The sequence below is a fragment of the Pinus tabuliformis genome, chromosome 6 (genome assembly GCF_031772625.1).
Source record: "Pinus tabuliformis cultivar Carrire ecotype Pingquan chromosome 6, CPIR1, whole genome shotgun sequence".
Taxonomy (NCBI): domain Eukaryota; kingdom Viridiplantae; phylum Streptophyta; class Pinopsida; order Pinales; family Pinaceae; genus Pinus; species Pinus tabuliformis.
This window is the reverse complement of record NC_142292.1, coordinates 1,717,074,392-1,717,087,601: the sequence shown is the minus strand read 5'-3', so window position 1 is coordinate 1,717,087,601 and position 13,210 is coordinate 1,717,074,392. Positions and strand designations below refer to the sequence as shown.

At 39.9% G+C, this 13,210-nt stretch overlaps 1 pseudogene; it reads left to right on the top strand.

The window, feature by feature from the left end:
* Window positions 1–11,122: 11,122 nt before the first annotated feature.
* Window positions 11,123–12,904, top strand: LOC149265642 (cytochrome P450 94B1 pseudogene; annotated as a pseudogene).
* Window positions 12,905–13,210: the final 306 nt, after the last annotated feature.

Here is a 13,210-nt window from a genome sequence, read left to right as displayed (position 1 = left end):
TATGCTAGATGAGTCTGGAACTCCTACAACATTCTGGGGTGAAGCTGCATTTTTTGCCGTCACTATTCTCAACAGAACAAATGTTCGGGTAAACAACACTCAAACTCCTCATGAACTTTGGTATGGTAAGACTCCTACTGTAAAATGCTTCAAAGTTTTTGGAAGCAAATGTTACATCAAAAGGACTGATGGAAAACTTGGCAAGTTTGAACCTAGAGCAGATGAAGGCATTCTCCTTGGTTACTCTTCCCGAAGTAAAGGATACAAGTGTTATAATAAAAGACTAGGAAAAATTGTTGAAAGTATTGATGTTGTGGTTGATGAAGCAGGGGAAAATCCAAAGCAGGTAAAAGCTTAAGAGTGGGAAGATAATGAGGATTATCCTTCCACATCAAATCAGACTAATGCTGAAGAAGAAGAAACCAATGAAGCACCACAAGAGCAGATAATGGCAGAAGAAAATACTACATCCAGATATGTTCAGAAAAATCATCCAGAGACTCAAATTTTGGGACAGAAAGAGGCAGGTGTGCAGATAAGAAGAACTATTACAGAAGCTTAAAGCTATCTAGCATTGCTTTCCTCCATCGAACCACAAAATGTACCTGAAGCATGCAAAGATGAATGTTGGGTCAAGGCTATGAATGAAGAGCCTGAGCAAATTGAAAAGAATAATACTTGGGAATTAGTTCCTAGACCTCATGATAAGAATGTCATAGGAACCAAATGGATATTCAAAAATAAGCTAAATGAAAATGGAGAAGTAATTAGAAACAAGGCTAGACTTGTCTGTAAAGGGTATGCTCAACAAGAAGGTATAGACTTTGAAGAAACTTTAGCACCTATTGCTAGACTTGAAGCCATAAGAATGTTCCTTGCTCTTTCTAGCTTTCAGAAGTTCCAAGTATATCAAATGGATGTGAAATCTGCCTTTCTTAATGGAGATATAGAAGAAGAAGTATATATTGAGCAGCCAGACGGATTCATCCTTGGAAATGATCCAAAACTTGTATGGAGACTTAGAAAGGCTCTCTATGGTCTAAAACAAGCTCCAAGGGCCTGGTATTATCTTCTTGACAAATATCTTTGTCAACAAGGTTTTTCAAAAGGATTAGCTGATAGCAATCTATATATAAAAGTTGACAATGATAAATTGCTAATACTTGTTGTGTATGTTGATGATATCATTTTTGGGAGTAATGAAGAAGCCATGAGTCAAAACTTTGCTTTGGTAATGCAAAAATAATTTGAAATGTCCCTTCTTGGTGAGCTCACATATTTTCTTGGTTTACAAATTCAACAAAATAAAGATGGTATTTTTCTATCACAAACCAAGTATCTCAAGTAGATCTTGAAGAAATATGGAATGGAAGATTCTAAACCAGTATGTACGCCTATGGTAACAGGATGCAGCCTCAGCGCAAATGATGAATCAGCAGCAGTACATCAACCAACCTACAGATCCATGATTGGTAGTTTGCTCTATCTAATAGGTACCCGACCAGACATCATGCATGCAGTGGGAATAGTTGGAAGATTCCAAGCAAATCCAAAGGAAGCACACCTTCAAGCAGTCAAAAGGATTTTTAAATATCTTCAAGGGACACAAAACTTTGGTTTATGGTATCCCAGAGATACAGATCTCACACTTCATGCATATACAAATGCAGATTGGGCAGGAAGCATGGATGATAGAAAAAGCACTAGTGGTGGTTCATTCTATATGGGTTCCAAATTGGTGTCTTGGTTCAGCAAGAAACAAAGTTCAATTGCATTATCTATAGCTGAAGCAGAATATGTGGTTGCTGCATCTTGTTGCACACAACTCCTTTGGATGCTGCAAACATTGCTAGACATTCAGATCACATGTACTCCACCCATCTCCATTCTATGTGGTGATACAAGTGCAATAAGTATTTCAAAGAATCCAATCATGCATTCCAAGACTAAGCACATACCTATCAAATATCATTTTCTCCGAGAACAAGTGCTTGAACAAAAGGTCAAATTGGAGTATGTTCCCTCCAAGGAACAAGTTGCTGATATATTCACCAAACCACTGCCCAGAAAGACATTTGAATACCTCAGACAGAAGCTGGGAGTAGTTGATGCATCATCTTGCTGTTGACACTTATCTGTTTCAGAGAACATTGGTTGTACGCGAGTTTCATGAAGCGTATCCGCGTACATACGCTGATTTATGTGGATACAACCGCGTATATGATGGTTTGAAGAATATCAGTGGGCTAGACTCAAATTGAAAAGAGTCTGATATGGGTCTATCAGTGATCATCTGGCACAAGTTCAGGGGGAGCATATAATGCATTATCATTGTTGGCATTACCTTAGAAGATCTTGGTACAATTTCACAGTTGTTTTTTATTCAGGTGGAACAGGTGCAAAGCGAGATCATGGTTGCTATGGTGATTGACAGATGTTGCCAATGATAGTTGTTGATGACTATCATAGTCTTGTTTTATATATTTCATCTCTATGTCATGCATATCTTTTATTATCAAGGTCATGTAACGACCTATTTTGTTACCCCACTATGCCTGGGATGGATGATGTAAGATTCTTGTTTTATCATGTAAACTTTTGGTGTATCCCTACTTGGATGGGTGGGTGAGTCAATCTTGGTATATCCCTACTTGGTTGGGAGATGGATATATGCATGAATCTTTGAAGGTCATTTATGATGTATAGAGTCATGTTCTTATTATAGAACATCTTTTTGTAGACCTTGCCTTCAGTCAGGGGGAGCATGAACAGTACACTTCAGCATCTCCAAAAAGTTCAGCATGTACTCAAGAGGAGCGTAACCCTTTGCCCTTGATGACAAAGGGGGAGAATGACTTTGAGTGACTTGGGGTTGCCATCAAGTCCAAAGGGGGAGATTGTTGGCGTTATGACACAGTTTTGGCGCTATGACACAGGTGTTGTCCTTGATGGCAACTCACTCAAATGACAAATCACAGTTCGGGCTCACAGAATGAAGGAAAAAGAGGTATATGCAGGTTTATCTTGAAAAGGCCGCGTATACACGCCGGTTAGAAGTCCAGAAGGTGAGTATGCGTATACACGCACTTTCACGCAAGGAAAAGTGCCTATATGTTGGAAAACTTGTTTTTCTTGGTCCATGGTATTTGGTCCCTAGTATTTTGACCCGTGGTATTGATCCAAGGCATCTTGACCGAAGTGTTAACCCTAGGTATTTGGTCCAAGGTATTGCTTCTAAGTGGTTTTGAACCATGGTATTGAGTAAGGCCTAAGACTATAAAAGGAGGAGGAGATCATTAGGCAAAGACACTCAAGAATTGAATATCTAATGAAGAGCAAGATCTAGAATATTGGTGATTGGGTTATGGTGCATAGCTGGATCTGAATCAAGGAGGAACCTGAGCACTAGAAGAAGGATAAGTTCTATTGATGGGTCATGATCCTAAGGCTTGAAGAGATGTATCTTTGTGTGATTTTGATATTTTATCGGCGCATGTCGTAATCTGTAAATTTGATAATCTGGGTGAAACTGATGTCTAAATAGTTGTAAAGGTTAAATCATCTTTTACAGATCTGTACGCAGGTTCAGTATAGCAAAGGCACGTATACACGTTGATTCGGTATTTCAAAATGGCGTATATGCAGGTCTGCCTTTAGATAACAGCATATGAATGTAGGTTCGACACATTGAAGTAGCATACGTCTCATAAAATATGTTTTAGCTACTTCTGTTTGCTGTTGCAGTGTTCTGGGTTCTACATTGGGTTCTAGTTACTGTTACTGTGTTCTGGTTACAGCTTTCAAAAAAGTGATTGTTTGATTCAGTTTTGGTTGGTGCAAAGGAGATTGATTGATGCAGATATATTTGATGTTTGATTGATGTTATTAATGGATCCAGTCTGAAAATTTATGAAACGTGGTCCTTGGAAGAAAAGAGAAGGTTGTAGCCTTCTGTAGGTCAGCACCTACGTACTAGTAGATCAGCTAGTACAAGAGCTAAGGGGGTTGTAGCTCCATTCTAGGAGAAGCTAGAGAACAAGAGAAGGTTGTAGCCTTCTGCAGGTAGAAGCTTGTGTACTGGTATAAGACTACACCAATACAGAAATATTGTAAAAAGAAGTTTCTTATTAAAAGAAGATAGAGACAAATTGCAGCAGGTAGTTTTCACCCACATTGGGTTTCCACCTTATATCTTGTGTTCTTGTGTGTGATTGTCTGCTCTGTTTTTACTATACCTGTTACTGCTTATATGGTTCTGATACACAGATTAAAGATCAATTAAACAAATAATAATTTTACAAGGTATACGCTGGTTACTCTAAACACAGTTGCGTATATACGCAGGTTGCATTAATAGAAGTAGCGTATACAAATTTGTTTATGGAAATGAAATATTGTTAAGTGGATAATACTAATTCATCCCCCCTCTCAGTATTATTTCCAACAGGAGGAACTTGTGACTTGAGCGATCCTCAATTGCGATATCGAAATTGGCGAGGGAGGACTTACCGCAATTGGCAGGGAGAGAACTATCGCAATCAAAAGGATGAACTTAGAATATCGACAAAGGAGTGGTGACGGGACTTATGCGATATCTCAATCAGTGGGGAGAACTTGCGATATCGACAAAGGAGTGGTGATGAGACTTATGTGATATCACAATTAGCAAGGGGAGACAGAACTTTGTGATATCAGCGGAGGAGGGATTTATGATTTGTGTTATCCGATTACGATATCGCAATCGGCGAGGGGAGACAGAGCTTTATTGTGGTATTGCAATCGCAAAAGGATAAGGGAGATGAGCGGGGATGTATGACAAAGGAAAATTGGCCGATAATGATAAACTTTTGCAGGTCTCAGCCTTTTAAAAAGGGAATGGGGAAACACGGCTAGAGTTGGAAATACAAAGGGATATCGGCTAGAGTTAAAAATGGGTCACCACAACTAGAGTTTAAAAAATAAAGTTTGCACGACTAGAAATCTCTTTTCATGGGGTGACAACATTGGCTCCAACTAGGGATAATGCCTTGTTGGAAAGGTGTTGAGAACCTGCAGACAACTAGCCTTCACCATTGGGCATGGAGTAAAACATATATGAACTTACATAAAATTTGCATGAAACTTTGTTTGCAAGGAGTCCTTTCCTCATCGAACTGAAATGCAAAAAAATGAATTCTACCAACTGGAAGGTAAATACTCAACTAGTGAGCTTATTTATATACAAATTCTACCTATGTATAGAGCTCAATTCACTTAAGTGAGTTCAACCCTCCAATGGAGCCAGGCTGACATTTGGGTGTTGGACCCAACGCCTCCATGCTGCTAGATTTTGAAAATCAAAATAAGCTTACACCATGAAAAATCTTCAACTAAAAAACCTGATACATGCTCCAATAACAACCTCTAATGCTGACATAAGAATGTGGTCATGTAATCAGCGACAAGTTCATAGTACTGACAAGGGAAACTTGCAAACGCCTTATTTTCATAAACCAGCTACTGACCATAATATTCTTGGTCAGGGTAGTCGCAAATATTATTTGGCTACTTCACTTTAGATTTTCTGAGAAAAAATTTTCGTTGGAAGCCTTCTCCCCACTTGCTGGTAAAAAACTCCCTTTGAGAATATGTAGTCATCTCATCCTCCTATGAATAATATGAATCATAAATCAAAGGGGTTTCTTGATCTTGTTCTCCATTTGAAGGATGTGCATTGTAAACTGGAGCCTCTTTGTTGACCTCCTGGTGCGCCTCCTCTTCTTGTGCAGCTTCCCATGATTGGGCTTGTTGTGGCTTTGCATCACTTGACTCTCCATCAGAGTCATATACATCATAGGAAGGAGAAAAATCAAATTCGGCCGAATAAGACCTCTGAGAGTTTATTTGCAGCTCGATGATGTTTCCTTCTTGTCCTTCTTGCTCATTAGTTGATGCTTCTTGATACGAATAGATTGTTTCTTGGAGCGGAGCTCCACAAAAATATTCAACAGGATCATTGACCTCGGGAATATATTCATCATTAAAATGTGTGCAGAAATATTCAAACAAAGCATTTGGTGGATATAATCTTTTGCAATAATGATAATGCTATAAGAAAAATTTTTAATGAAGATATGCTGCCATGAGGTATTGTTTTGTACCAAATTCTAAAATCATCTTCTAAAGAGTACATGAACAATTTTATTTGCGCATATTCAAAAATAATACCCTGTTTCTCCGTGCATTCATGAAAATCATTAAGGTGTTGGTCCAGCCTTCTATCTGTGTTTCCAATGAATCTAGGAAAATAGGTATTCCATTCATGAAACGGAGGGACATGATTGGGATAACCAGCAATAGAAGAAAAATTCAATGGGGCAAATTGGTTAGCCAGGACTGCAGGAATGGCCATTTTGAAAACATCCTAGGTGAGTGATTTCAGGTTCAAAGGTAGGGAAAGTTTTCAGCTACTTTATCATCAGAGTGAGTATGAGGCTACTTGAAAGCCAGGATGATCAAATAGAGATATGGACAGTTGAGTCACCAGGATGTTTAACATAAAATGGAAACACTAGAATTTCCAAGGTGAGATATCTTCAACCCACACTTCCCTTGCTTACCGAACAAAGGGAATGTAAAAATTTGTCGTACCTAGGGAAAAATATTCTAATATGTTCCTGGCAACGACGCCAAAAAGATGTTATTGCTTCTAATGGCACCCGTAGCACAATTGCTTTAGGAGACATGGAAAGCTTCCTAGAGACAACCTTTGGGTTGATTGTAGACCAGTGCCTAGGACATCTTAAATAGAGGAGTGCATGGAAGATTTTCAATGGCGGATTTCGGTTGCACTCCAATTCTCATGTAGTTAAAAGGATAATAAAGGTGGCTTGGTTCAATCATCCTTCATGAAGGTAAAATCAAGCCAACACATGGATCTGAATGCTTAGGGGGTAAATCAGGCCAACCTCAAAGAGAAATGTCTTGTTCTGGTGGCCAACACACAACAACAGGCAGCTTAATATTGTAGTTGTAGTAAAGGTGAAGAGGAGGAGAGAAAGGAGGGAATTCGGTGTATAGGGATGCTTATAATGCAGAATCCTAAACCAAAATGTTCCAGCAAAAATATGGAAGAGGGAGGATATGAAAGAGCCACAAGAGTGGGGCACTAGTTAGGGTTTCATGCAATATACTAATGGGCACATTTGTATCCAAAAACTCGAGAAAATATGTTCACATTATAGGTACTTAAGTAAACCTGTAGCTAACACAGGTACTGTTGCTACTTGGTAACAAATATATAATCATGAACAAGGGAGAAACTGACAACTTCATAATCATGAACAAGGGAGAAACCGACAGCTTCATCACACTATTTTAGAGGAGGAAAAACATATATGGAATGAGATTACAGAGGGGTAAAATCATACTGCGCATTGATCTTCTTGGAATCACCAGGGAGTTTCATTAATACTTGAAGGGTCCAACTAACTAGTCCATTACATTCAATATGTGCCACTCTGATCCCTCATGAATAGGCAATTAGAACCAAAATGGAATCCAAGAATTAGGACCACTCGGGTGCAAAATTACGGAACCTCTAATAAGTGTTTCTCCCCCTTATTTATCCATAAAAGGGGTGGCTTTGAATCAATATTTTACAAAATATATGAACCCAGGGCCAACTATCAGATTCACTAGCTGTCTAGGCCTGCGATAACTCTGCTACCCAAAATGATTTCCAAGGATTTGATTCCTTTCTTGAAAACAAACAAAAAAATAGAAAAGAGGAAATTGAATGATGATGGAGGAAAATACTGTCTTGTGGTTCCTGTGAAGGCCCCTGATCAGGCCACGTCTCTACCACAATGTATCCCTCCTGCTTCTTGGCCAATTTCTGTCGCTTTCGCCTTAATTGCCTGAATCACTCATTCTCCAAAGCAAGGAGTGGGTCGATTGTGATTTGCTTGTTACCGACTAGAAGTGGAGAATCTCCTCCTTCGCTGTGTGTCCGAGTGGAGCCCCATGCTGAGCCATTAATCTTCCTGAGTCCCCATACCTTCATTTACTCTTCGAAGACGTGCAGCGAAACAGTCGAATTCATTTCTGAGGCCATTGTTGTCCTGGGTTTCTTGTTGTGGAGGTTTCCATAAGATTAGCCCACATTGCTCTCCAACTTCTCCATGTCTTCATTTAATACCTCAGCTGTTGATCTATACGTCGAGAAATACCCTCGCCATCCCACTAAGTGGAAGCGAAATAGACATTTTAATGTTCGTTCATCTGGGCCGTTGATCCGAGCTTGCTGATATTGCAATCGTAATACATGAGAGGGCCTTTTTACCATATTCCATAATGTTTTTCTAGTGGGATGGACCCGAAACTATAAAAAACCACAATATATAAAATATCACGTCCATTGCAATCGCAAGTCGAAAGGGGATTTGGGGGAGGATGAAATAGTGACTTGAGCTATCCCTGATTGCAATATCGCAATAGGTAGAGGAGGACTTATCATAATATCCAGGGAGAGAACTATCACAATCAACATGACGAACTTGTGATATCGACGGAGGAGTGGTGACGAGACTTATGCAGTATCGCAATCGGCGGGGAGAACTTGCAATATCGACAGAGGAGTGGTGACGAGACTTATGTGATATCACAATGGGCGAGGGGAGAAAAAACTTTGCTATATCGGCGGAGGAGGGATTTATGATTCATGCGATTCCGAATTGTGATAACGCAATCAACGAGGGAGGATTTATCGCAATCGGCGAGGGGAGACAAAACTTTATTGCGTTAAGAGGAAAACTTTGTGATATGCGATATCGCAATTGCAAAAGGATAACGGAGATGAGCAGAGAGATATGACAAAGGAAAATGGGCCGATAGCAATAAATATTTGTGAGTCCCAGCCTTTTAAAAGGGAAATGGGGAAACAAGGCTAGAGTCGGAAACACAAAGGGATTTCAGCTAGAGTTAAAAATGGGTCACTGCGACTAGAGTTTAAAAAAAAGATTTTGCACAGCTGGAACTCTCTTTTCCTTCTTTTCTTCTTGTAGGAGAATAGGTATTAATTCAAAAAAGGTAGGATCCTTTTTCCCTAGCTGAAAGTTTAGAGACAAACATATGATAATCATTCAACATCCTAGTCAAAATAATTGTTACCAGAGAACTGTTGGAAATCTTTCACCAATAACACCAAGTTTATTAGAAATTTATTTTATTCTAGAAATAAAATCGACAATGATTTCATTTACCTCCATCTTAATTTAGAAATAACAATTTATTAGTATTAGGAGCTTCATACAACTTTTTGAGTGTTTCCCATGTTGCTTGAGATGTAGCACAATCCCTAATGTGTGGAATAATGTTTTCCTTGATGGACATTTGGAAGAGTACCTTGGAATTGGTCTCTTTGCACTCCTAGTCCTCAACTGAAGATGTTGGTGTCATCAGTTTGGTTTCATCTCCTGATACTATTGACCAAGCATTACAGTTTTCCAATAATGCCTGCAATTTAAGTTTCCAATCTATATAATTTTTTCCATATAGCTTTGTGGATTCATTTAAATATGAATCAACAAATGGATTTGTCATTTTTAAATATCCCAAGTAAAAAAATGCACCGAATCTAAAACAAATATCCCCAGATCTAATATTTGTAATGCTAAAAAATTGGGAACATTTGTAGAGTCCTAAAACACATTACACCAAATATGAATCAAATTATGTCATATTTATTTTAGTATAAAAAGATACAAACATTAAATTTACTTGCTTGAAACCATCAAATACCATCAAATATTCTCTGGCAAAATGTTCACCATTGTCTCCAATTTATAGTTGCTCTCCTCATTCAAAATTGGGAAACACCTATACTTCTTTTAACCTTCAGTAGTCCAGGGCAATAGTGGAAGTCTATGCACTTGAAGCACATGTTTTCCTTGGTTCAAATCACATTCTTTGCAGTTATACATTGACCCTTCACATTTTGATTTTGGTAGTTACCAATCTCTAAAGGCATTGACCAAGGGGAAACAAGCGACAATTTTCTCACTAAATTTGATGCACATCTATCTAGCATAATCAAACCAAAGATTTTATTAACTAAAGCCCGCGCCGAGATGTGCAACGGTGACACCCAGGCCTGTTAGAATCACATGTAGGTCTCAACACTACAAGAGCCACACACAAAATTCTTTCACAAATCTAACCAATCTTAACCATAGATATAACACCGGCCCCCAAACATATTCGACCTAAGAAAATTCTTCTTACCCAGTAAAGAACATAAAAAAATCTCAAATCCAGATCTTCCCACCACACAAGTGCTTTTGATTCTTCTAATATGCACCCCATTGGTAGCACAACACAACACTTAACACAACAAAAATTTATACTTTTCACCAAAACTCCAACCTATACTTTGAAACCAACTTAGATAAATAAAAACAACAATATAACTCTTTTATTATATACGCTTGCATTATGAAATGAAGTAAATATTTATAGTAAAAAATTAATAATAAATCAATAATACACATTAAAATATTTATAATTAAAATTTTATTTTTAAAGTATTTATAATTATTTAATTACTATGTAATATATTAAATTATTACTCAATATTAAAATAAATTAATTAATACTGTTTAATATATATTAAAATATTAAAAGATATAGATTAATATATTAAAACCTTGTTAGGATACATCGATTTTACAATCAAGAGACTTTAATCAAATATCCTACCGCAGAAGTAGACCGAGATTTCAGGAGACGATACCGAACCAGTCAAACCAAATGGTGTCGATATCCTAAATGCGGGTCTGCGGACCTTTTTCATCACAGGGCCCAGTAATTTGTATTATTGTACAGTGTACCAACCGAAGCGAACTAAAAGCGTGTGCATACAAAAACACACCAAACTAAATTCGTGTGCGTGCTACCAACAGATTAAACTAAATGCGTGTGCATGGTTGGCGTGTGACTGCAACAACGCACATTTAAAAATCGTGCATAAATTATATGTTGAAAAAACGCCTTTCACTCAAGGTACTTAAGTCGGGCATGCCTCGATTCCTCCTCCACCCAGTCATCCCCACCGTTTGTATGTGCGCAAGAAAAGGAAGCTTTTCTTGGTGTTTTAAGCTTCAGTCTGCATACTCACTCAGACGCAGAAATGGAGAACTTTATAGCTTTAATGTCCCTGCAAATTCAAGGCCTGACTGCGAATTTACTGCAACCGCTAGCAGCAGCATTTGCGGCGGGGATAGTGTCTTACGTGTTTCATTATTTGTACACTCTGCGGGAATTTATATTATGTGATGGCAGTTGCAGTGGCCAGGGAGTGATATTGGAGTGTGGACCCAAGCGGTATCCGCTTGTGGGTTCGCTGTTTGCGTTCTGTAAGAATCGAAAGAGACACTTTCAATGGACAACTGAAATGCTGGCAGAGTCCCCCACGCAGACCGTCGTGTTGGAGCGTCTTGGGGGAATCCGGACGGTGGTGACTGCGAATCCTGAGAACGTTGAGCACATTCTGAAGACGCGGTTCGACAATTATCCAAAGGGCGAGCCCTTTACGGCCATTATCCACGATCTGCTGGGGAACGGGATCTTTAATTCCGACGGGGATTCATGGAAGCTACAGCGGAAGGTCGCTAGCTACGAGTTCAACACCCGCTCTCTCCGCAATTTCGTTATGCGGCTCGTCGTCGAGGAGGTCACGGATCGACTCCTGCCGCTTCTGCAAAACGCTTGCGAGACGGGTAGCTGCTTGGATTTGCAGGACATTCTTCAGCGCTTTGCATTCGATACGATTTGCAAAGTTTCCTTCGGCGTGGATCCTGCGTGGCTAGACACGTGTCTTAATTCTGAGTCGGAGCTGGCGGTGTCGTTTGATGTGGCAGCAAAGCTGAGCGCTGAAAGGGCTTCGGCACCAATACAGTTGGTGTGGAAGATGAAGAGGCTGCTCAACATCGGCTCCGAGAAGCGCCTCTCAAAAGCCGTTAGGGTGGTGCACCAGTTCGCCACGGAAGTTATCCGCCGTCGGAGAATTGAGATTAGCAATGGTGGCACTACCGCGGACGCCGAAACGAAGTTGGGACAGTCGGATCTAATTTCCAGATTCATGGCTTTCGGCAAAGGACATGCAAATTATATCCCCGCCACCATGATGGGCTTCGAACGCAACGACTGTTGTTCAGACGAATTTCTGCGAGACATGATCATCAGTTTCATGTTGGCCGGCAAAGACACCACGTCGTCTGCATTAACGTGGTTTTTCTGGCTCCTATCCTCTCATCCCCACGTAGAGGAAAGCATTTACAAAGAGATAGCGCATCTCATCGCCGCAAGAACATCGCAAGATAAAGATTCTGTTTCTTCTAATGGCGTTCTATTTTCTTACGGGGAGCTGCGGAACATGCATTACCTGCACGCCTCACTCTGCGAGTCGATGAGACTTTATCCGCCGGTCCTCTTCGACTCCAAGCACGCTCTCCACAACGATGTCCTGCCAGACGGGACTTTTGTGGGCAAAGGCAATCGGGTGACTTATCATCAATACGCCATGGGTCGAACGGAGGCCATCTGGGGCGCCGACTGTCTCCAATTCAAGCCCCAGAGATGGGTGAACGAAAAGGGCCATTTCGTTCCACAGAGTCCCTTCAAATTCGCAGTTTTCCAAGGCGGACCTCGTGTTTGTCTGGGAAAAGAAATGGCGTTCATTCAGATGAAATATGTTGCGGCCACTATGATTTCCATGTTCAGATTGCAGCCACCCATTGATTCACGTGAAAGAACTCCAAACCTCGTTCACAGCCTGACTGCGCGTATGGATGGTGGCTTTCCCGTTGTAGTGCAGAGGAGGACGATGCCATTCCCTACTGCTTATCCCACTCCCATGCATAGCTGACATTGATTAATTAAATTATGTATCTGATAGTTCTCCCGGCAGATAACTGGCACTGAAAAGCCGCGTTTCTCTGGTGAAATGTTTCGATCCATAATTTCTTCGATTATTGACGAGCTGTGCCCAATGGATTTTGAGCATTTCTAAAGCATGGAATTTTGTTGAAACTATGGAAATCGATGAAGACTGTCATCATAATTTCACAAAATTTAGTGTTCCGATCAATTTTCTCAGCTCGTTCCAATCCGTGGCAACTTGAACGTACATGGTACCTTCCAGGATTCCAGATCCAACAACTAGTCACGAAAT